The 22,464-nt window shown below is 50.1% G+C and overlaps 1 long non-coding RNA gene across 1 annotated transcript; it reads right to left on the reverse strand.

The window, feature by feature from the left end:
- Nucleotides 1-80: 80 nt before the first annotated feature.
- Nucleotides 81-20,524, reverse strand: LOC127484761 (uncharacterized). The gene is made up of 4 exons (XR_011385225.1): nt 20,128-20,524; nt 3,590-3,772; nt 2,822-2,928; nt 81-1,028 (listed from the first exon to the last, which is right to left on the reverse strand). It is a non-coding gene; the product is annotated as an uncharacterized lncRNA (long non-coding RNA).
- Nucleotides 20,525-22,464: the final 1,940 nt, after the last annotated feature.

Below are 22,464 nucleotides of genomic sequence, written 5' to 3' on the forward strand. Positions count from 1 at the left end.
CCTCCGCCGGGCTCTCGCGGGGGGCGGCGCTGGGCGGGGCGGCGGCGCCCCCTCGCGGTCGAGGGGGGCAGGTGGGCGGCTCCCGGGCCTTCGGCCCTTTCCCGTTGGTCTTTTCTGTGGCTCGCAAAGTCACTTGCTTGACCTTCCGGCTGACGGATCTGTCCACAGTCTAACATGTGTCTGTCCATCAGTCACCCGGTCGTCACGTGTCTGTACCCTGGAGAGTGATCTGTCCACCTGTCCGTCTGTCTCCCAGTAGGTCACCTTCCAGGAGGATCCTAGGCAAGGCTGGGAGCCCTTGGGAACCCTTCCTGGGGTTGTCCCCTGGACCCTTGGCAGTGCAGCCCACAGCCAAGCCTTTGGGACCTAGAGCCAGGAACTTGGAAGCTTGTATCCCTTAATCTTCCACGTGTCCACCCTTCCTGGAGACTGTCAAAACTCTGCCTGGGAAAGACATGGCATATTGGACACTAAACAGAAAGAAATGAAGAAAAGGCAGCAAAATCACACCCGGTGCTTAACACAGTGCCTCTGCCCCAAACAACAGCTGATGTTTACTGAATGAATAGACTGTACAGCTCCTGTCTTAATTTTTTAAAAAAGATTTATTTATTTGAAAGAGTTACAGAGAGGCAGAGAAAGAGAGAGGTCTTCCATGCCCTGGTTCACTCCCCAGATGGCTGCAACAGACGGAGCTGGGCCAATCCAAAGCCTGGAGCCAAGAGCTTCTTCCGGGTCTCCCAGGTGGGTGCAGGGGCCCAAGGACTTGGGCCATCTTCTACTGCTTTCCCAGGCCATAGCAGAGAGCTGGATAGGAAGCAGAGCAGCTGGGTCTCGAACCGGCGGCCATATGAGATACTGGTACTGCAGGCGGCAGCTTTACCCACTACATCCTTTACTCTTGTCTTAATTCTAAGAGAAGCGGTTACTCTATCACCAGTCCTTCACCACCCTTGGGGGTGGATGATGCCAGTGTATAGTCCGGGCCCCAGATTCCTCTGCAGGTGAGATACAGTGAGAAGTAACACCTGTGAAACAAAAAGGGGCAGGAAGCAGGATTGAGCAAGGAGAGACTCAGACCTGTCAAAGATAGGCCAATCCTTCAGGAAGAAAAAGCAAGGAATCCCCACTGGGCAGACATGTCCAGGCCCCAGTACTACGGTTACTGTGTTCAGCCATTGGCTGAGGAGACTCAGGAAGCATTGATTCTGTAAGTTGTCCCTCCCTGACCTGCATCACAAGTTTGTTTGTTTGTTTTAGTATTTATTTATTTATGGGGCCAGCACTGTGACACAGCAGGTTAAGCCACAGCCTGCAGTACCAACATCCCAAATGGGCGCCAGTTCGAGCCCCAGCTGCTCCACTTCTGATCCTGGGAAGGCAGTGGAGGATGGCCCAAGTGCTTGGGAGACCTAGAGGGAGTTCCGGGCTCCAGGTTTCAGCCTGGCCCAGACTTAGCTGTTGCGGCCATTTGGGGAATGAACCAGCAGATGGAAGACCTTTCTCTCTGTCTCTACCTCTCTCTCTCTCTCTCTCTCTCTCTAGCTCTGACTTTCAAATAAATAAATTTTAAAAAAGATTTATTTGGGGGATGGCGCTGTGGCGTAGTGGGTAAAACTGCCACCTGCAGTGCCGGCATCCTATATGGGCACCAGTCCAAGTCCTGGCTGCTCCACTTCCCATCCAGCTCTATGCTATGGCCTGGGAAAGCAGTAGAAGATGGCCCAAGTCCTTGGGCCCCTGCATTTGCATGGGAGACCCAGAAGCAGCTCCTGACTCCTGGCTTCAGATCGGCACAGCTCTACCTGTTGTGGCCAATTGGGGAGTGAACCAGTGGATGGAAGACCTCTCTATCTGCCTCTCCTTCTCTCTCTGTTTAACTCTTTCAAATTAACAAATAAGTCTTTAAAAAAAAGAGATTCATTTGTTTATTTGAAAAGTCAGAGCTACTAGAGAGAAGTCTTCAATCTGCTGGTTCACTCCCCAAATGGCCACAATGGCCAGGCCAAAGCCAGGAGCCAGAACTTTCTTCTAGGTCTCCCACATGAGTGGCAGGAGCCCTAGCATTGGGCCATCTTCCACTGCTTTTCCCAGGTCATTATCAGGGAGCAGGATCGGAAGTGGAGCAGCCAGGAATCCAACCAATGCCCATATAGGATGCCAACATCACAGGCAGTTTTATCTGCTATGCCACACGCTGACCCTGGCAAGTTCTTTTTTGAAGGCAAATCCAAGCAGGTCATCTGTATCTGCCTTATTCTCCTATATTAAAATTTAAGATCTGGGGTGGGTGTTTGGCACAGCAGTTAAGATGTAGCTTGGCACAGCTTGGTGCTGTGGCGCAGTAGGTTAATCCTCCACCTACAGCACCGGCATCCGTATGGATGCCGGCTCTAGTCCCACCTGCTCCTCTTCCAATCCAGCTCTCTGCTATGGCCTGGGAAAGCAGTAAGATGGCCCAAACGCTTGGGCCCCTCTACCCGTGTGGGAGATCCAGAAGAAGCTTTTGGCTCCTGGCTTTGAGTCTGCCCAGTTGCAGCTGTTGTGGTCATTTAGGGAGTGAACCAATGGATAGAAGATCTTTCTGTCTCTCCCTCTCGCTGTCTGTAACTCTACCTCTCAAATAAATAAAATCTTAAAAGAAAAAAAAAAGATGTAGCCTGGGGGGGACGGCATCGTGGTGTAGGGTGTTAGCACCAGTCTGTGGGTGAGACAGAGACCATGGCTCATTAGGAGGTCTAGGAGGAAAGTGCAGCGGGGAATCTGAAGTGGTAGTGATAATGGGGGGGGGGGGAGTGGAGGAATCAGCAGGGACTCTTACTCTGGGTCAGACGCGAAGCAACAGCTGAGAGAGTCAGAACAAAGAATCTATAATTAGTCAAAAACTTGGTTGGCCCTAGAGCTTCTGGGATGAACAGGATACCATATCTGTAACAGTGGAAGACAGCGCAGTGGGGATGTAGTGTTATATTTTCTATTTTCTTCTGAGAAAGCATAGTGAGTTCTCCTTAAAACAATGATACAGTAACAGTCATAACAGGTGTTGTCAATATAATAAGGCCGCTGGGGTGAGGTGCTTCCCATGTTTTTGGGGTTTTTTGTTTGTTTTGCATTTAATCTTGGCCACAGGTCTAAGAAATGAACACTCTTATCCCATTTTACAGCTGGAAAAGTTGAAAGGGAGACTGAGTTACCCAAGGTCCTATAGCTGGTAACTAAGAAACTGGGATTTGGACCTGGCTGGGCTTCTGCCAAGGCCTGTGCATAAAACAGAGGCTGGGGGTGCTCTCCCTTAGACCAGCTTCAGGGCACAGGTGTGTCCTTCCTCCAAAGGTCTCTAACTTTCCCCTTCCAAGCGGCGTTTCCTGGAGGAGACACCAAGGCCTCCACTGCGTGGGCAACTGTATCCCTGGTGTCTGGAGTTCTAAGGAGAACCAGAGCTGCAGAGCTTAGTCCTGGTACCCTTGGACGCCCAGGTCCCTCCTGGGGCCCTCCTCATGGAAACAGTCCCCAGACTGCATCTCCTCCTCGTTTTCCTCTCCTCCTCACCCTCCCCCCGCCCCAGTCCCTTACCCCACAGGGATCAGACCTGGTATCTTAGTTCAAGGTGCCCTAGGTCGAGTGACACCCTAGGTCAAGTGACTTCCAAACAACAGAAATTTCTTTCTCACAATTCTGCATGCTGGAAGTCCAAGCTCAGGGCACCAGCAAGGTCAGGTTCCGCTGTGAGGAGTCCTTCTCTGGGTTACAGAAGGCTGACTTCTTGTTGCACCTTTGCAAGGTAGACAGTTTTCAGGGTTCCCTTGCATAACGGCCCACCCTCGTGAACTCATCACCTCCCAAAGCCCCTACCTCTGAATACCATCACATTGGGATTAGAGTTCAACATAGGGGTTCTGGGGAACACATTCAACCCACTGCATTTGATTAACTCCATTGGGTTTTTGAGGCTTCCTAAAGTTTAAGTGATACTGACAGGGCAGATGGACAGCCCTGCTGACTTCCAAACTGGCTCCCTCCTCCCCATAGGGGGAATAAAGACCCCCAGGACAGCAGATCCTCCCTGGGATCATTCCATGGCCAAGTGAGCCAAGGCTCATATAGTCAAGACAATGTCAGTCTTTGCCCTTGTGCTCTTCTGCCTGGGTTGCTCTGGGCAGTAGGAACACGCGCAGACCAAGAGTGGTCTCCAGCCAGACTCCAGTCCTAGTTTTTTTTAAGATATTATTTATTTATTAAAAATTATTTATTTATTTGGAAGTCAGTTAGAAAGAGAGAGAGATATCAATCTTCTATCCACTGCTCCACTCCCTAGATGGTTGCAGTAGCTGGAGCTAGACTAGGAACCAGAAGCTTTTTCCAGGTCTCCCAGGTGGATGGCAGGGGCCAAGCACTTGAGCCTTTTCTGCTGCTTTACCAGGTGATTAGCAGGGATCTGGATCAGAAGTGGAGCAGCCAGGACACCAACCAGTGCCCATATGGGATGCCGGTGTCACAGGCAGCCACTTTACCCACTATGCCACACACTGGCCCCCTAGTTGTGCTTCTTGCTAGTGGTTAATCTTTTTTTTTCTTTCTTTTAATTTTATTTTATTTTAACTTTTATTTAATGAATATAAATTTCCAAAGTACAGTTATGGATTACAATGGCTTCCCCCCCATAACGTCCCTCCCACCCGCAACCCTCCCCTTTCTGCTAGTGGTTAATCTTAAGCAATTTACTCTGTCTCAATTTCCTGTCCTATAGAAGGAAGATTAATAAGAGCTACCTCTCAGAGTCATCACAGGATTAAATGAGATACTACATGTTTAGTCAGTAATTGGCCCTCTGAACTCAGCATTATACATTAGACACAGAATTCAAGCCATGTATGCAATTAAAACTTTAATATCTGCTACATTTTAAGAAGAATAAAAAGAAATGGGTACTATTAATGATACAGTTTATCTAATCCACTAAATGTATCCTAAATGTTAGCATTTCAACTTATAATCAATATTTTAAAAATTAATAAGATACCTCACCTTTTTTGAATAAAGTCTTTTTTTTTTTTTTTTTTGACAGGCAGAGTGGATAGTGAGAGGGAGAGAGGGTGAGAGAGAGAGAGAGAGAGAAAGGTCTTCCTGTTTGCCGTTGGTTCACCCTCCAATGGCCACCGCAGCCGCCGCTGATCCGAAGCCAGGAGCCAGGTGCTTCTCCTGGTCTCCCATGGGGTGCAGGGCCCAAGCACTTGGGCCATCCTCCACTGCACTCCCTGGCCACAGCAGAGAGCTGGCCTGGAAGAGGGGCAACCAGGACAGAATCCAGCGCCCCAACCGGGACTAGAACCTGGTGTGCCAGCGCCGCAGGCGGAGGATTAGCCTATTGAGCCGCAGCACTGGCCGAATAAAGTCTTTGAAATCTAGTGTGTATCTTACATTTCAATTTGACTAGCCATTTTTCAAGTGTTCAGTAGCCCCATGTGGCTAGTGACTATAGCATTAGTGCAAGTTTGTTTATTTTTGAAAGGCAGAGCATGAGAGGGAGAGAGAGAGAGAGACTTTCCACCTGTAGGTTCAGTCTCCAAATGCCTGCAACAACTTGGGCCAGGTCAGGCTGCAGCCAGGAACTCCATCCAGATCTCCCACATGGGTGGCAGGGACCCAGGTATGTAGGCCATCATCCACTGCCTTCCCAGGTGCATTAGCAGGGAGCTCGATTGGAAGCAGAACATCCAGGACTCAAATCAGCACTCTGATATGAGATGCCACCATTACACTCTGATATGGGATGACAGTTTAACCCACTGTGCCACAATGCTGGCCCCTGGACAATGCAATTTTAAATGTTAGCTGTCATGTATTTCATGAGTTTCAACCTAAAACTCATTGCTTCAGAAAACCATTCCTGACCTACTGGATTATGTCAAGACCCCTGTTCTGGGGCCGGCACCATGGCATAGTAGGTAAAGCTACCGTCTGCAGTGCCAGCATCTCATATGGATTCTGACACAGACTCACTCATAGAATGCTTAAACACACATTGGGATAGTTTTACACACAGTTTTGAAACCTGCTTTCTTCACACTATTTTGCAAACACCTTTCACCTTTCACGGCACTCAATATTCTTCTGAAACATCATTTCCTTGGGCAAAATAACATGCCATCCTATAACTACATCAGCATCCACTCAGCCTATCTCCTGGTTAAATTTAGTTATTTCCAATTTTTTCACTAAAATCAGCAATCCTGAGAAGAACATCCTTGTAGCTAAATCTTGGAGCACACCCTTAATTATTTCCTGAAGCTCAATCCCTAGAAGGAGAAGTGCTGTGTCAGAGGTAAAATGTATGAGCGCTGTCAAGTTTTTTTGCTAGATGTAGGCAAAGTGCTGTCTCTAACAGTGGCATCTATAAAAATAACCACAGTGTATGAGGATATTTCTATTTTTTTTTTTTTTGACAGGCAGAGTGGACAGTGTGAGAGAGAGACAGAGAGAAAGGTCTTCCTTTGCCGTTGGTTCACCCTCCAATGGCCGCCGCGGCCAGCGCGCTGCGGCCGGCGCACCACGCTGATCCGATGGCAGGAGCCAGGTACTTATCCTGGTCTCCCATGGGGTGCAGGGCCCAAGTACTTGGGCCACCCTCCACTGCACTCCCTGGTCACAGCAGAGAGCTGGCCTGGAAGAGGGGCAACCGGGACAGAATCCGGCGCCCCAGCCGGGACTAGATCCTGGTGTGCCGGCGCCGCAAGGCGGAGGATTAGCCTAGTGAGCCGCGGCGCCAGCCTGTTCATGAACTTGTTGAACACCCCTCCTGTCTCAGGAGCACCAGCTTGATACACAGCACTGCAGGATGAGCCCACATGGAACCCCTCAAATGTGGTGTGAGTGCCCAGAGTGGAATGAGTGAGGTCTAAGTGGAACATGGGTGAATATTTCTTATTTTAATAGATATTTATTTATGCATATAAGAAAAATACCTAACTGGCGCAACAAACCTGGGATAGCTCTAATTTTAGATAAGCTAAGGTTAAAAAGCAGTGAAGAGGAAGTTTTAGCATAACAGTTAAAACACCATGTTCCGCCCGCGCCGCGGCTCACTAGGCTAATCCTCCGCCTAGCGGCGCCGGCACACCGGGTTCTAGTCCCGGTCGGGGCGCCGGATTCTATCCCGGTTGCCCCTCTTCCAGGCCAGCTCTCTGCTGTGGCCAGGGAGTGCAGTGGAGGATGGCCCAGGTGCTTGGGCCCTGCACCCCATGGGAGACCAGGAAAAGCACCTGGCTCCTGGCTCCTGCCATCGGATCAGCGCGGTGCGCCGGCCGCAGAGCACCGGCCGCGGCGGCCATTGGAGGGTGAACCAACGGCAAAGGAAGACCTTTCTCTCTGTCTCTCTCTCTCACTGTCCACTCTGCCTGTCAAAAAAAAAAAACAAAAAAAACAAAAAAAAAAAAAAACAAAAAAAACACCATGTTCCGTATTGGAGTGCCTGCATTGCATCCCAACTCCAGCTTCCTGCTAATACAGGCCCTGTGAAACAGCAGGGATGGCTCAAGTACTTGGGTCCCTGTCACCCTCACGAAAGACCTGGATGGAGTTCCCAGTTCCTGAATTCACTGAGGGGATTTGGAGCGTGGACCCATGGATACGAAACCTCTCTGTATCTCTCTCTCTCCTTCTCTCTTTCCCTCCCTCCCTCCTCTCTCTGATGTCTCTCTGCCTCTCAAATAAATAAAAATTTTTTTAAAAAAGGATCTACTTAAAGAAAATTATTGAGTTCCTGGTTCCTAGTTACAGTAAAAGTCATAAAGGACCACAGAGTGACCAGGCTTTGAGGCACTTATGGCCTATATAACTACTCCCTGAGAGGGCAGAGTAGTGGAAGAAGGCAAACTGGGGCAGATGAGCTCGCAGGAGAAGCTACACAACACAGCAGAAAGTAGGGCTTGAGCCGGAATCCCAGCTCTCCTGGGTCCCTATGTCAGGGATGCTGGAAGTCTGCCTGCGCTTCAGTGTTCCATCTGTAAGGTGGGGTTGCTAAGGATTCTTCTACATGTGACACTCCTGCCCAGGCCAGGAGGGCTTTGAAACAAAGAGTTGTAGAATCAGAAGGGTCGCAAGTGATTATGCAGGAGGCTGTCTTTGTCCCCAGAGCTGCTCCATCCTCATGGTCCCCATATCCTTAAAGGGCCCTAACTGTTGACCACACACACATCTGAAAGTCACCTTAATGCCCCCTCATCCTCACCTTCCTCGGCCAGTCCCGCCTGCCAACCTGATTCCCCCCTGCTTTCCGCCTCCACTATCACTGCACTGGCAACAGCCGAGCCACCCCCTTCTCTGGCCTCGGATTCCTGCATTAACCTCCAAGTTGGACCCCTAGGGGCCGTTTTCCATCTGGAAACCAAGGTTATCTTTTTTAAAAATCAGCTTTATTGAGGCATAATTTAGACCCAGTAAAATGCAACCCTTTCAAGTGCTCAGCTCAATGAGCTTTGGCACGTGTGTTCATCCACCCACGTAACCACTCCCTCACTCCTCAAAGCCCCTTTTGCAGTTGGTTTTCTCACTGCTGGCCCCAGGTAACAACCCATGTGCTTCCTGTCACTCTACAAACATGGGGTTTTCAAGAAGGGCGGGCATTTGGCGTAGCGGGATACCCACATCCCATACCAGAGGACCTGGGTGGGAGTCCTGGCTTTGCTTCTAATTCCACCTTCCTGAGAGGCAGAGCTTATGGCTCAAGTACTTGTTCCCTTCCACCCACGTGCAAGACTCAGACTGAGTTCCTGGCTCCTGGCTTTGGCCTGGTCCAGCCCTAACTGTTGCAGGCATTGGAGAGTAAACCAGCAGATGGGAGATCTCTTTGAATGTCTGTCTCTCTACCTTTCAAATAAATAAAATAAGAATCGAAGAAAAATTAAGTTCATGGAAAATGTGTATTATTTTAAAAAACTACACAAGTTCAGGCTTTTTCTTTGTGTGCATCAAAATACACTTATCAGGGCAGGTGTTTTGCCTACAGTTAAGATGCTGGTTGGCATCCCACATCAGAGTGCCTGGGTGCCAGTGCAGTTCTACTCCTGTCTCCAGCTTCTTGCTAATATGCAACCTGGGAGGTAGAAAGTGATGGCTCAAACACTTGAGTCCATGCCACCCATGTACCAAGCACAGATTGAGTTTTAGGCTCTTGGTTTTGGCCTGGCCCAGCCTTAGCCTACTGCAAACATTTGGAGAGTAAACCATTAGATGATAGTTCTCTATCTCTCTAATTAAGTAATTATTAATTCCAAATATTTGAAAGAGTGAAAGACAGAGAGAGAAATATCTTCTATCCTCTGGTTCACTCCCCAGATGCTCACAACAGACAGAGCTGGGCCAGGCCGGAGACAGGAGCCATGAGCTTCCTGGTCTCTCACCTGGGGGGCAGGGGCCCAAGTTCTTAGGCCATCAACTACTGCTTTTGAGCAGCCAGGACTCAAACCAGCACTCCAACATGGAATGCCAGTGGCACAAGCAGCAGCTTAACCTACTGGGACACAACACTGTCCAGTAGTTTCTTTAAAAATTCGTTTAAAATTTACTTTTGTGTATTTGAGAGGGAGAGATACAGAGAGCACTACCATCCATGGGCTCATCCCACAAGTGCCTACAACGTTGTGGTGGCAAGGATCCAACTACCTGAGCCATCATCACTGCCTCCCAGGGGCTTCGTCACCAGGAAGCTGGAATCAGGAGCTGGAGCTGGGACTTGAACCCAGGTACCCTGGTGTGGGATGCAGGTGTTTTTAGTTATTGTTGTTGGTTGTTTTAAAGATTTATGTATTTGAAAGGTGGGGGGAGGGGGCTTCTAACTGCTGGTTCACTCCCCAAATGGCTGCAATAGCTGGGACTGGGCCAGGCCAGAGCCAGGAGCCAGGAGCTTCTTCTGAGTCTCAGGGACCAAGAACCCAGGCCATCCTCTGCTGCCTTCCTAGGCAGAGAGCTGGATCAAAAATGGAGCAGCCAGGACTCAAACCGGCACTCACATGGGATGCCGGCACTGCAGGCAGTGGCTTTGCCCACTACACCTCAGCACTGGCCCCTTCCTGGATCTTTTCTGTGGCTTCATGGCTTTCCATTGCCAGACTGTGCTTCTGTAATTTATTTAATCACTCCTCCACTGATGGGCATTTGGGTTATATCCAGCCCTTTGCTCCTAGAACTAGCGCTGCAGTTAAGAGCCCTGTGCCATCTTGGTTTGCCAGTACTGGGAAGCTCTGTGAATGGCTGGCGTGAGAAGGAGAGGCTTGAACTGGGGGCCAGGACCCTGGGGTTCCTGTCCTGATCCTGCAGTAATCTCGGCAGCCCAGGGAACTCCTTATTTATTTGTTTTGTTTTTAAATATTTATTTATTTATTTGAAAGGCAGTTACAGAGAGAGAGAAGAAGAAGAAGAGACAGAGACAGAGATCTTCCATCTGCTGGTTCATTCCCCAAATGCTGTAATGGCCGGAGCTGGGCCCACCTGAAACCAGGAGCCAGGAGCTTCTCTGGGTCTCCCACATGGGTGCAAGGGCCAAGCACTTGGGCATCCTTCGCTGCTTTCCCAGGTGCACTAGCAGGGAGCTGGATCAGAAGCATCCGGGACTCAGGATTCGAGCCAGCACCGATAGGTGTGCTGGTGCCTCAGGCAGCAGTTTTACCTGCTATGGCACAGCACCTACTCCAACCTGGTTAACCCCTTGTATGTCCATGGCTCCCGGCCTTCGTTTGGTATCTACGGAGCACCTGCCACCCTAGACACTGGTGAACAGCAGCAAACAAGACAGATGCAGTCCCTGTTCTCATGGCTATGATATGTTCATATCAGAAGGAGAGACAGTTGAGAAACAGGCAAACAAATGCAGAGCATAACGGCAGTGGGTGGAAGCAATAAAACCAAGCAGGACAGGGGACAGGTTCAGGTGGAGGGTAGGGGCTCTCCATGAGATCCCAGGCTATGCTGAGGTGTGAACAGCTATGCCAAGATCTTTGAAGCACCTTCCAGGAAGAGAGGCCCAGGGCTTGGAGGGCCCTGGAGTCAGCAATAAGTTGCAGTGGGTGATCAAGACACATGCAGGGCCGGCGCTGCGGCTCACTAGGCTAATCCTCCGCCTGCGGCGCCGGTATTCCGGGTTCTAGTCCTGGTCGGGGTGCCGGATTCCACCCTCGTTGCCCCTCTTCCAAGCCATCTCTCTGCTGTGGCCTGGGAGTGCAGTGGAGGATGGCCCAAGTGCTTGGGCCCCGCACCCGCATGGGAGACCAGGAGAAGCACCTGGCTCCTGGCTTCAGATCAGCATCGGCCGCAGCGGCCATTGGAGGGTGAACCAACGGCAAAAAGGAAGACCTTTCTCTCTGTCTCTCTCTCTCACTATCCACTCTGCCTGTCAAAAAAAAAATTAAATTAAATTAAAAAAAAAAAAAGACGCAGAAGGTGAGTGTGGCCTGAGTACAGGAACCAGGGAGGCTGGAAGAAGACAAGGTTGGAGGCACAGCCTCAGAGAACCTTGTTTAGAGCCAAGGGCCACAGGAAACCACTGGAGTGGCTAAACAGGGGAATGAGGAGACAGAATTTACATTTTTCCAACATTACTTTGCAACCCAGCTGTTGCACACTTAGGTGTTTATCTAAGAGAAATGAAAACATATGTCTGCACAGAGACTTCTATGACCATGTTCACAGCAGCTTTACTGACAGTGCCTCCTAGGAGAAACACGACCTTAATGTCCAGCCGTGGGATGAAGAAGAGACAAGGTGTGGTACAGCCACACAGCAGAGTAAGACAGCAAGAAAAGGGAGCAAGCTGCTGTTGGATCTCTTCTTTGTTTTGGACCAAAGAAGCCACACTTCCTCACCCCACCTCCCCCGGCAACCTCTGGAAGAGACATGACCTACAAACGATTCCATCTGTATAAACGCGTTACAGCAAGTGCAAACTAAACTACAAGGGGACTTCAAACAGTTCATGGAAAATGAAATCAAGGGACAAATCTAGGGGTGGGCATTGCGGCACAGTGGTTTACACTGCCTGTTGGTATGCCTTCATAACTGTTCAAGTCCTGGTTACTCCGCATCCAATCCTGCTCCCTGCTGATGTGCCTAAGAAGCAGCAAATGATGACTCAGGCACTGGAGCCCCTCCCATGCATGCTGGAGACACAGAAGGAGTTCCAGGCTTCTGGCTTCGGCCGGGCTGTTGCAAGCATTTGTTATGTGAGTGAACCAGTGAGTGAAGATCTCTCGTACTCTGTCTCTCTCTCTGTCACTCTGCCTTTCAAATAAATGAATATATATATATATATATTTAAAAAGATAAACTTTTTCTTAAAATTGCTAATTAATTAGAGAGGCAGAGACAGAGAGCTCCCATCTACAAGTTCACTCTTCAAACATATATAAACAATACACAAAGACCAGTGTCACCTGGCAGGGGGTGAGGTGAGAGAACAGGGTGACAGGGGGTCAACAGTAGGGAAAATTTCACTAAGTCTCTTGTGACTCTTTTGAATTTTGAACCACATACATGATTTACCTATTCCCAACACGAACTGCTATTTTGAAAATAAAATAATATGAAAATAAAATATAACAAAAGGAAAACACTTTAATAATTAACATGAGGGGAGAGGGAATCAACCACTTAAGAGCGATTCGAAGGAGACTTGGAAAATGGTTTCTGGAAAACAGCAAGCTAGTTCTGACCTGATTTTTGGAGAATGTAAGACTGCGGGAAGAACATTCCAGAAGGAAGGGCTGGTATTCAGAAAGGTATGCCCAGGGCCCCCGCCTAGGGGCAGCTGCAGTTTGCAGCTTTCCCTGGCTTATCCGCATGAGGAGCCAGGTGGCTCAGTGTGGGTCCCAGCAGGGCCTTGGACCCTCTGGAGGAAGCCCCTGGAGTCCAGGAATCCCAGGACAGGTAAGGGTTCCAACCCTGGCTCTGCTATGTGCCAACCACACAGTCTTAGGGCCTGCTGCCTCACCTACCAAAGCTGCGGTTTTCCCCGCAGTAAAAGGGGAGTGAGGCTCTGCTACTGGGTAGCTGTGTGGCTTGGAGCAAGAGGCTGAACCACCCTGAGGTCCCGCTGCCTTAATAGCACACTCCAGATCATAAGCCCACCCCTTCCGTAGCTGTTATGTGGATTCAGCAGCAACAGTAGAAATCTGTGAGCGGAGTGGGGCAGTGGTAGTTATCCTCACCCAAGAGCCCAGGTGAGACTAGAAGCCGAGGAGGGAGAAAGGGCAAGATTCACCGAATCAAGGCTGTGTCTAAGAATGGTTATTGTGGGGAGCATGTCTTGTTTACCATGTGGCCGCACTACTGAATTCTTTTTACCTCATTATTTAACTCTTGAAGAAAAAAAAAAAAGTGTGTGTGTGTGTGTGTGTGTGTGCTGGCACTATGTAGCAGGTAAAGCTGCTGTCTGCAGTGCCAGCATCTCATGTAGGCGCCAGTTCAAGTCCCAGTTGATCCACTTCTGATCCAACTCCCTGCTAATGTGCCTGGGAAAGAAGCAGAAGACGGCCCAAGTGCTTGGGCCCCTGCACCCACGTGGGAGACTCAGAGGAAGCTCCTGGCTCCTGGCTTTGGCATGGCATGGCGTAGCCTTGGCTGTTGCAGCCATTTGGGGAGTGAACCAGCGGATGGAGGCTCTCTCCCTCATCTTTCCTTTCTCTATAACTCTGCCTCTCAAGTTAAAAAAAAAATCCCATAAAGGTTTTAAGCCTATTTCACAGGTTAGGAAACTGAGGCTCATAAACAAAGCCACCAGCCCGCAGCTACACTGCCAGGATGTGGACGTCAGGATGAAAGCCTGGGACTGACTGACCCTGTGCTGGTTTGCTGGGGACCTGAGGCTGGTGCCTCAGCCCCTTGCCAAGCCCAGAGTTTCCAGCTGGTTTGCACACATGCCTCAGGTTGGCCCTGTTTGTCTCTGAATTTGAGGGTCTGGGTCATTATCCTGCTTAAAACCTTCACTAGAATAAAACCCAAAATTATCTGTGACCTCTGACCTTATTAAAGGAACTAGTCCTCCATGCCTCCTCCTCCTCCAATCTCCTTATTTCCTCCTTTCTGATCTCCTGTCATAGGAAATGACTTTCAGTGCTTCTGAGAGGCCACATCTCCTGCCTCCAAGCCCCTGAAGGTCCTGTTAGTGCTGCTAAAATCATGGCTCAGGCACACCCTCCTCCAGGAAGCCTTTCCTGACTACCAGGGAAGTTGGATAGTTGGTCCTGACCCCCCAACAAACCAGGCACCCACAGAAGCATTTTCCCCATATTATCCCATTTAATACCCTCTGGCGGTGTGTCTCATCCTTGGGGACACACTGGAATTACCTTGGAGAGTTTAGAAATATTTTTTTTTTTGCCCAGACCCAATCTGTAAAAATTCTGGTTGAACTGATCTGGAATGTAGCCTGGTGGTCAAGTCAGGTTCCCCGCCCCCCCCCCTTTTTTTTTAAAGGCAGAGAGACATAGAGAGAAAGAGAGAGAAAGATCTCTGTCCTCTGGTTCACTGCCCAAATGACCTCAATGGCTGGGGCAGGGGATGAGCCAGACCAAAGACTCCTGGCCTTTGAGATAAATAAAACCATGACTCCTTTACAGACAGGACACTAAGATACAGAGAGGTTGAGTGAGTGGCCTGGGATCACACAGCTAGGGAATGGTGGGGCAAAGATTTGAACCCCATCATCTGGCTTCAGTTTCACAGGGGAAAAACAAATCAGTTGGCCTCTGTTCATTTCCCCAGTGGTACAGGGGCCTTGGAGCTCTGAGCCAGCTCTGTTCTGAGCCAGACAGTGAGGGCCCCTCAGGCATGGGATATTTTTAACCTAGAAGCTGGTGAGTCTTGCAGACATCCTGCAGTGACTTGAACACTTAGCAGATTGTTCGGGGCTGGTGGGCCTTTTCCCTCTGAGACAGCCCCTGAGCCAGCGGGGCCGTGCGGGCACAGGCATCAGGGTGGGAGGGTGCGGTGGGGGTTGGGCTAACGTTTCTGAGGATACTTCCTTACATGGTGGAGAAGGAGAAGGTCAGTTTGGGGTGGGCCCAGATCCTTGCTCCCTGCCAGACAAGGATTACCTCACCCAAGCCGGCCCCTCTCCTGCTCTCTGCCGAGACAAAGAGTGAAGGGCAAGCAAATACCACGGCTGCCTGGCAGGGCCAGGGCCTCGGGCGGATGGGTGGTAGCTCGCTGCCCGCCTCCTGAGCCATGAGAGCCACAGGAAAGCTGCAGGACATTTCCCAACGAGCTGTCAGCTCTGTTCCACATGGCCTTGTAGGCAAATTTGGGGCTCATAAACCAGCACTGCCGTAGGGATGCCACATGACAGGTAGGCAGTAAGCTCAGCAGCAGGGCCGGTGATGTGGCGTAGCGGGTAAAGCCACCGCCTGCAGTGCTGCTATCCCATACGGGCGCCAGTTTGAGCCCCGGCTGCTCCTCTTGCCATCCAGCTCCCTGCTGATGGCCTGGGACAGCAGTAGAAGATGGCCCAAGTGCTTGGGCCCCTGCACAAATCAGTTGGCCTCTGTTCATTTCCGAGGGACACCAGAAGAGGTTCCTGGCTCTTGGCTTCAAATTGGCCCAGCTCCAGCTGTTGTAGCCATTTGTGGATTGAACCAGTGGGTGGAAGAGCTCTCTCTCTCTCTGCCATTGTCTCTCTGTAACTCTGCCTTTCAAATAAATACATCTTTAAATAAATAAATGCTCATCCTAATCGCTGGTTATAACACCAGTGTCCCATGTCAGCATACCTGGGTTCCATACCCAGCTCCTATTTCTAATTCCAGCATCTATCTGTCTGTCTTTCTTCTTTTTTTTTCTTTAAGATTTATTTATTTGAAAGGAAGAATGACAGAGAAAGAGAGGTAAAAAAAGATGGGTAGGGCCAGCTTTATGGCACAACGGATTAAGCCACTGTCTACCATGCCAGCATCTCATATGAATGCTGGTTCGAGTCCTGGATGATCCACTTCAGATCCATCTCCCTGCTGATGCACCTAGGAAGGCAGTGGAAGATGGTCCAAGTGCTTGAGCTCCTGCACCCACATGGGAGACCCAAATGGAGTTCCAGGCTCCTGGCTTCAGCCTGGCCCAGCCCCAGCCTTTGCAATGGATAAAGATCTTCTTCCTTCTCTCTAACTCTGCCTTTCAAATAATTGTTTTTGACAGGCAGAGTTAAACAGTGAGAGACAGAGAGAAAGGTCTTCCTACCATTGGTTCACCCCCCAAACGGCTGCTATGGCTGGCACGCTGCGTGAATATGGGCCGGTGCCATGGCTCACTAGGCTAATTCTCTGCCTGCGGCGCCAGTACCCTGGGTTCTAGTCCCAGTTGGGGCGCCGGATTCTGTCCCGGTTGCTCCTCTTCCAGTCCAGCTCTCTGCTGTGGCCTGGGAAGGCAGTGGAGGATGGCCCAAGTGCTTGGGCCCTGCACCCGCATGGGAGACCAGGAGGAAGCACCTGGCTCCTGGCTTCAGATTGGTGCAGCCCACCGGCCGTGGCGGCCGTTTGAGGAGTGAACCAACGGAAGGAAGACCTTTCTCTCTGTCTCTCTCTCACTGTCTATAACTCTACCTGTCAAAAAAAAAAAAAAAAAAAAAAAAGATGGATATGATGTCATTAAGCTATATTTTCTATGGGGTCACCATTATCTACATGGCCTCTCACTGACTGAAATGTCAACTGAAACAACCCAAATGTCCATCACTAGGGGACTGGTTAACTGTGGCAGCAGACAACCCTGTGGGAAGGGAGGGAGCAGGATGCTGACATTAAAAACATCCATGACATATTGCTTAGCAGAAAGAAAAAGGAAGTCACAAAACTATATCTAGAGTATAATGCGATTGGTGTTCATCATCACGCTGTGGTCTCACCTGCCCGAGGCTAACTTCCAGGGGCGGAAGCGGAACCACAGCGAGGTTCTTAGAAGGGGTGGGCATCTAGTGCAGCAGTTAAGGCACCAGTTGGGGGGCTGGCGCGGTGGTGTAGCGCTTAGAGCCGCTGCCTGCAGAGCCGGCATCCCATATGGGTGCCGGTAAGAGACCCGGTTGCTACACTTCCGATCCAGCTCTCTGCTAAGGCCTGGGAAAGCAGTGAGGATGGCCCAAGTCCTTGGACTCCTGCACCTGCATGGGAAGACCCAGAGGAGGCTCCTGGTTCCTGGCTTCAGATCAGCGCAGCTCCAGCCATTGCAGCCAGTTGGGGAGTGAACCAGCAGATGGAAGATCTCTCTCTCTCTGCCTCTCCTCTCTCTATGTAGCTCTTTCAAATAAATGAATCTTTAAAAAAAAAAAAGACACCAAAAATCCATATTGGGGTGCCTGGGCTCAACCACCACCTCGGCTTCCAATTCCAACTTCTGGACCTCAATGACCATGCACCCCGGGACGCAGCAATGCGGGCTCAGGGACTTGAGTCCCTGCCAATCACGTGGGAGACCTGGATTGAGGCCTGGAGCTGAGCTACTGTGGGCTTTTGGAAGTGAACAAGTGAATGTAAGAGCTCTCTCTTTTTGTCTCTGTGTGTGTATGTGCATGTGTTTGCTTTTCAAACAAAAATGAAAATAAATTAAAATGAAAGTAAATTTTAAATAAATGAAAAAGTCACATTATTTTTTTTTTTTTGTTTTTATTTATTCGAAAGGCAGAGACAGACAGCAAAACACAGAGTTGCCATTCACTGGTTCACTTCCCAAATACCTGCGTCAGCCCCAGACTGGGACCAAGGCAGGAAAACTGGAACTCAATCCACGTGGGTGGCAGGAACCCCACATGAGCCATCACTAGCAAGGGTACGTGTTAGCAGGAAGCTGGAACTGGAGCAGAGCCTGGAACCCAGACTGTCCAATGTGGAATGCAGGCATTCTAACTGCTGTCTCAACTCTAGGCCAAACACTCACTTCTGGTTTTCTTTTGAATTTTGTTTTTTGAGAGGCAGAAAATCGAGAGAGAAAGAAAGAGAGTGCTCATCCACTGGTTCACTTCCCAGTTTCCCAATGTCTGCAGTGGCCCCAGGGCCGGGTTGGGTTGATGCTGGGAATTGAGAGAGTAACCCAGGTCCCCCAACAGGTGGCAGGAGCCCAAGCACTTCCGTATCACTGCTGCCTCCCAGGGTCAGCTGATGCAGGAAGCTGGAGTCGGGAGCCAGAGTCAGGAACTGAATCCAGGTTCTCCAATGTGAAGTACTAACATACTGAAGACAATGCTAGGCCCAATGCCCACCCCACCTTTAAAAAAAAAAAAAAGATTTTATTTATTTATTTGAGATGTGGAGTTACAAACAGTGAGCGGGAGAGACAGAGAAAAAGGTCTTCCTTCCATTGGTTCACTCCCCAAATGGCTGCAATGGCCGGAGCTGTGCTGATCTGAAGCCAGGAGCCAGGAGCTTCTTCCCAGTCTCCCATGCAGGTGCAGGGGCCCTAGCACTTGGGCCATTTTCTACTGCTTTCCCAGGCCATAGCAGAGAGCTGGTTTGAAAGAAGGGCAACCAGGACTGGAACCAGCACAGAAGGCGGAGAATTAACCTACTGTGCTATGACGCCGGCCCCCACCTTTCCTTTTTAACAGTGTTTTTGCTTCCCTTGGGCTATTTGTTCATCTTTTCAGTGGTTGTGTTTGATTTTTGTCACACTTGTCTTCTGTTTGCTTAGAAGCAAGTAGATGCTTGCTCACACACACACATACACATGCACACACATACACACCCCCCCCCACATGCCTCGAGAGTGCCAAGGGTTGGGGAAGCAGGTCAGACCATCTACAAGTGGCTTCACAGAGGAATTCTGGAGGTGATGGAGCTATTCAACATAGTACTAGGGTAACGGATGCAAGATTTTGTGATTTGGTCAAGAATGATACAAAACAGACTTTTATGGGGGCACTCATCCCATCGAATACTTTGCAGCCATTGAAAAGAATGAAGGGGCAGGGGTGTGGGTGCTTGGCTTTGTGGCTAAGCTGCTGCTTTGGATGCCTGCATCCCATACTGGAGTGCCTGGGGTTGGGTCCTGGCTCCGCTTCCTGCTTCCTGCTAATGCAGATCCTGGGAGGTAGCATGTGATGGCTCAAGAACTTGAGTCCCTGCCACCCATGTGGGAGATCTGGATGGAGTTCCTTCCAGGCTCCTGGCTTCTGCCTGACCTAGTCCAACCCTGGCTGTTGTGGACATTTCGGGGAGTGAACCCACAGATGGAATCTCTCTCTTTCTATCTGCCTTCAAATAAATAAACATTAAAAAAAATGTTAATAAAGACAGGCGACAGGCTCTAGGGGCCAGCACTGTGATGTAGTAGGTTAAGCCTCGGCCGGCGGCACTGGCATCCCATTTGGTTACCAGTTTGTGTCCCGGCTGTTCCTCTTCTGATCCAGTTCTTTGCTATGGCATAGGAAAGCATTAGAAGATGGTCCAAGTGTTTGGGCCCCTGCACCTGCATAGGAAACCTGGAAGAAGCTCCTGGCTCCTAGCTTTGGATCTGCTCAGCTCTGGCTGTTGAGGCCATTGGGGGAGCGAACCAGTGGATGGAGGACCTTTCTCTGTCTCTCCTTCTCTCTGTCCATAACTGTACCTCTCAGATAAATAAATAAAACCTTAGGAAGGAAGGAAGGAAGGAAGGAAGGAAGGAAGGAAGGAAGGAAGGAAGGAAGGCCCTAACTCTTGCCTTTGCATGCCTCCATTCGCCCCAAAGCAAGTATTTATCTTTTTTTTTTTTTTTTTTTTTTTTTTTTTGACAGGCAGGGTGGACAGTGAGAGAGAGAGACAGAGAGAAAGGTCTTCCTTTGCCGTTGGTTCACTCTCCAATGGCCGCCCCTGCAGCCGGCGCACCGCGCTGATCCGATGGCAGGAGCCAGGATCCAGGTGCTTTTCCTGGTCTCCCATGGGGTGCAGGGCCCAAGCACCTGGGCCATCCTCCACTGCACTCCCTGGCCATAGCAGAGAGCTGGCCTGGAAGAGGGGCAACCGGGACAGAATCCGGCGCCCTGACCGGGACTAGAACCCGGTGTGCCGGCGCCGCAAGGCGGAGGATTAGCCTATTGAGCCACGGCGCCGGCCTAAGTATTTATCTTAATTACTGAGTCTTTGGCGCCCCCTTGAGTTTCGCGTTCAAGGTGAGTATGTGACTCACCTCAATTAGCCCCTGTCTGGAGCTGGAACCGTCAGGGCATCGCAAATCTTTTTCACAGTGGTTTTACAAGATGACACCCCCGCAAGCAAAGCATAAGAGTTCATGCTCCTGTACTATTTTACTTTTCTAATAAAAAAAAAAAAGAGGACTGAATTGACATTTAGCCTAGGAGTTGGCCTGCAACCCCCTTTGCACTACCAGGGTTCGAGTCCTCACCCCGCTCCTGATTCCAGCTTGGTGTCAATCAGACCGCGGGAAGCAGTGATAACTCAAGCGACTGGGCTCCTGCCACCCACATGGTGGGACCTGGGGTTGAGTTCCTGTATCTGGCTTTGGCCTTTGCCCAGCCCCCGCCACTGTGGGTACTCAGGGAGCAAGCCAGTAGATGGGAGAGCTCTCTCTCTGTCTCTCAAATAATAAATAAATTAAAAAAAAAAAAAACACCTTTCTGTGGGGGCCGGCATTGTGGCACAGTGGGTTCATCACCACCTGCAACGCTAGAATCCAATATCAGAGCACTAGCTGAAGTCCTCACTGCTCTGTTTCCAATCCTGCTCTCTGCTAATGTGCCCAGGGAAGGCAGCGGATGATCGCCCGAGTGCTTGGACCCCTGCCACCTATGTGGGAGATCCAGATGGCCGCAATGGATAGGACTGGCCAGGCTGAAGCCAGGAGTTTCATCCAGGTCTCCCACATGTATGCAGGGGGCCCAAGCACTTGGACCATTCTCCGCTGCTTTCCCAGGTGCATTTACAGGGAGCTGGATTGGAAATGATGAAGCCAGGATTGAAACCCATATGGGGGGCTGGCGCTGTGGCACAGCAGGTTAACACCCTGGCCAGCATCCCATATGGGCACCAGTTCTAGTCCCTGCTCCTCTTCCCATCCAGCTCTTTGTTATGGCCTGGGATAGCAGTAGAAGATGGCCCCCAAGTTCTTGGGCCCCTGCACCCACATGGGAGACCCGGAGGAAGCTCCTGGCTCCTGGCTTTGGATCGGTGCAGCTCCAGCCACTGTGGCCAACTGGGGAATGAACCAGCAGATGGAAGACCTCTCTATCTCTACCTCTCTCTGTAACTCTTTCAAGTAAATAAAATAAATCTTAAAAAAAAAAAAAAAAGAAAGAAAGAAACCCATATTGGGGGGCTGGTGCTGTGGCACAGCAGGTTAACATCCTGGCCTGCAGCGCTGACATCCCATATGGGTGCCAGTTCGAGACCCGGCTGCTCCACTTCCAATCTAGCTCTCTACTGTGGCCTGGGAAAGCAGCAGAAGATGGCCCAGATCCTTGGGCCCTTGCACCCATGGGGGAGACCCAGAGGAGGCTCCTGGCTCCTGGCTTCGGATCAGCACAGCTCCGGCTGTTGCAGCCGTCTGGGGAGTGGGCCAGCGGATGGAAGACCTCTCTCTCTCTCTGCCTTACCTCTCTCTGTGTAACTCTGACTTTTGATTAAATAAATAAATCTTAAAAAAAAAAAAAAACATATGGGATGCTGGCGCTGTAGTCAGTGGCTCTACCCATTACACCACAGCACCAGCCCCAATAAAATAAATCTTTTAAAAAAGTGTATGTTTGTCATAAATATTTTATTTAAAAAAGGCCAGAGGGTGGACATTGTGGTGCAGCGGGTTAAACTGCCACTTGAGACGCCGGATCCTGCATCACAGTGCCCAGGATTGAGTCTCCTGTGCTTCCAATTCAGCTTCCTGCCAACCGGCATTCTGGGAGGCAGCAGGTGATGCCTCAAGTATTTGTGTCTCTGCTGCACACATGAGACCAGGGTGGAGTTCTAGGTTCCTGGATTTGACCTGGTCCAGCTCCACCTGCTGTGGGCATTTGGAAAATGACTCAGTGGGTGGAAGATTCTCTCCTCTCTCTCTCTCTCTTGCTCTGCCTTTCAAATAAACAAAAGACATTCCCAATTAAATTGTTAAAAGGAGAGCGATTAAGAATCCAGCCATACTGAATTCCAAATGTACGGGCAGGGAGTGAGTTGAGAGAGGATTCCGGTGTCTGGATCACCAGGGCATCATCTGACCTCCTGATCAACACAAAATAAGCTGGGGGGTGGGAGGGTTCCACCCTCAGTTTTCTCCAGGCTTCTTTTACACCCAACCAGTGGGTAAACCACTGGAGTGGATCTTCAGACCTCACTCTCAAGGAGATCACAGTTCCTTGAACTGTCACCGTCTGGGCAGCACACTGGCTCCTCCTGCAGTTTCCATCATGTTTGGGGGCTCTAGGACACCCTTTTAGTTCTCATCAACTCTCTCTTTCCATCCCCTTCATTCAGTTCAGACACACTGGTTTGTCAGGGAACATTTCTCGACTACTTT

The sequence above is a fragment of the Oryctolagus cuniculus genome, chromosome 21 (genome assembly GCF_964237555.1).
Source record: "Oryctolagus cuniculus chromosome 21, mOryCun1.1, whole genome shotgun sequence".
In the NCBI taxonomy this organism is placed as follows: Eukaryota; Metazoa; Chordata; class Mammalia; order Lagomorpha; family Leporidae; genus Oryctolagus; species Oryctolagus cuniculus.